Source organism: Eumetopias jubatus, unplaced genomic scaffold (genome assembly GCF_037043125.1).
Source record: "Eumetopias jubatus isolate StellerSeaLion01/CBP00866 unplaced genomic scaffold, mEumJub1_p1.0 scaffold_12, whole genome shotgun sequence".
Lineage (NCBI taxonomy): Eukaryota > Metazoa > Chordata > Mammalia > Carnivora > Otariidae > Eumetopias > Eumetopias jubatus.
This window is the reverse complement of record NW_028274818.1, coordinates 26,686,529-26,689,241: the sequence shown is the minus strand read 5'-3', so window position 1 is coordinate 26,689,241 and position 2,713 is coordinate 26,686,529. Positions and strand designations below refer to the sequence as shown.

General features: G+C 40.3%; 1 pseudogene; it reads right to left on the bottom strand.

Annotated features, from left to right (window-relative positions):
* Positions 1 to 1,205: 1,205 nt before the first annotated feature.
* On the bottom strand, positions 1,206 to 1,629 carry LOC114222031 (small ribosomal subunit protein uS12 pseudogene; annotated as a pseudogene).
* Positions 1,630 to 2,713: the final 1,084 nt, after the last annotated feature.

The following is a 2,713-nucleotide window of genomic DNA, read 5'->3' as shown; positions in this document are numbered from 1 at the left end:
GATCCTCATCTGAAAATGATCCCAAACCTCCACTTTAGCCGCGACTGCCTCTTCCTCAAAGAGCCATATGTAATCTTATTTATTATCAATCTTGTTATGTTTGTCTATTTTAACACCTGCTTTGTCTTTATAGATCCCTCTATGGCGTCATTTTATCTCTATTTCATTAAGTTTTGTTTTTACTTGTATTATTTCCTCTGATACGCTTTCTTTCTTACTCTGCTTTTTAAGATCGTTTCTTGTTCTTTTCTGATTTGCAGTTAAATTGTGATATGTTTCTGTTGAATTTCACTTTTTTCTTAAGATTTTTATTTATTTGAGAGAGAGAGAATGAGAGATAGAGAGCACGAGAGGGAAGAGGGTCAGAGGGAGAAGCAGACTCCCCGCTGAGCAGGGAGCCCGATGCGGGACTCGATCCCAGGACTCCAGGATCATGACCTGAGCCGAAGGCAGTTGCTTAACCAACTGAGCCACCCAGACGCCCTTGAATTTCATTTTATTTATTCCCTCGAGATTTTGTGGGGCTTTCTGGATCTAAGGATTGATCTTTCTCAACAACCCTGAAAAATTCTTTATCTTCAAATATCGCTTCATCCCCAATCTCTCCATCATCTCCTTCTGGAACTCCACTGAGCTATATGTTGGACTTTTTCATTCTGTCCTCCATTTCTCTTAACCCTTCATTCATATTTTCTCTTTGAATCCATGGACAGCATTCTGGATAAATTCTTTGGATCTATCTTTTACTGCACTGGTTCTCTTTTTGATTGTGTCTTGTCAACTATTTAATCAATCCTTGACTATTTAATTAACATCATGTATTTTTTATTTATAGAAGTTCTACTTTGTTCTTTAAAAAAAATCTTCTTGGTTGTTCGTTATGGTTTCTTTTCCTGCTCATAGTTTTTGGTCCTGCTTTTATTTCTTGAAGCATATTAAACATAATCATTTTAGATTATTTCATTGATAAAAATTCAATATATGGAGTCTTTACATGTCTGCGCTTGCTGTTTATTGGTTTTCTGGCTCTCACTCAGGATATCTTTTGCTTGTAGGTGTTTTGTGGCTCTCAATGTGAACTATTACTTACCTTGAAATTTACCCTCAGTAATTCTTTGAGACTTGGGTTAAAAATAAGCTCTTCTTCTTTTTTTTTTTTTTTGGTTTATGAAAATATATTATTGTCATGTTTTAGCCATCAAAACTTATGATCTTGGTTTTTCCTTCTTGCCTCTGTATAAGGCCGAAAGAGAGACATTGGCTACTTTGACAACCTTTAAGCGAACTCCAGGAATGTCAACAACAGCATGCTAGCAACCAGAACCTCATCATTTTCCTCAATAAAATTCAAACAACCATCGTTGAGTACAAAAACTGTAATTTTTTTTTTTTTTTGCTATTCTTGACCAGCTGGACTCTGACACACTTCCTGATGGCAAAATTTGGCTGCTTGGCTTCAACCCCTACTTTTTCCAGCATAATTCCTTTTGCAGGAAAAGTGCCTCCAAAAGGGTTGGCCTTTAGAACTGTGACCCAATTGGCTTTCTTGTACTGTTCATCATGCCACTTCTGATCTCGTCAGTGGCTGTAGAACTTCCTGGCAGTATGGAGACCGTGACACTTGCCCATCCTGCCAGTGCTGTGACCCTGAGCTAAAGAGAGAAGCAGGGCAGCAAAAATAAGCTCTTCCTAAGAAAGTGTTTGCTTCTGCCAGTTGTCATATTTCTACTTAAAACTTTTCTAACCATGGGCGCCTGGGTGGCTCAGTCGTTAAGCGTCTGCCTTCGGCTCAGGTCATGATCCTAGGGTCCTGGGATCAAGTCCCGCATCAGGCTCCCTGCTCGGCAGGAGACCTGCTTCTCCCTCTCCCACTCCCCCTGCTTGTGTTCCTGCTCTCGCTGTGTCTCTCTCTGTCAAATAAATAAATAAAATCTTTAAAAAAAAAAAAAAACTTTTCTAACCACATGGGCAACAGAAATTCCAACCGAAAACATTTATGAGGTCTGGTGTATTAGTTATCTATTGCCTAACAAATTACTAACTTAGCAGCTGAAAGCAATAAACATTTTTTTTCAAAGATTTTATTTATTTATTTGACAGAGAGAGACACAGTGAGAGAGGGAATACAAAGCAAGGGGGATTGGGAGAGGGAGAAAGAAGCTTTCCGCTGAGGGGGCCTGGGTGGCTCAGTTGGTTAAGCGACTGCCTTCGGCTCAGGTCATGATCCTGGAGTCCCCAGATCGAGTCCCACATCGGGCTCCCTGCTCAGCGGGGAGTCTGCTTCTCCCTCTGACCCTCTTCCCTCTCCTGCTCTCTATCTCTCATTCTCTCTCTCAAATAAATGAATAAAATCTTTAAAAAAAAAAAAAAAGAAGAAGAAGAAGAAGCTTTCCGTTGAGCAGGGAACCCGATGTGGGGCTCGATCCCAGGACCCTGGGATCATTACCTGAGCTGAAGGCAGACACTTAACGACTGAGCCACCCAGGCGCCCCAGCAATAAACATTTATTATCTTCAAGTAGTCTCTATAGAATCTGGGAATAACTTAGATGAGTGGTTTTAGCTCAGGGTCTCACTTGAGGCTGCATTTAAAATGTCAGCAAGGACTGTAGACATCTAAAGCCTTCACTGGAAATCAAAGATGAAAAATGTGAAATGGTATTCAGTGAAGTTTCCATCCTACTACCGATCCCATCTACATGGTTTTAAACACT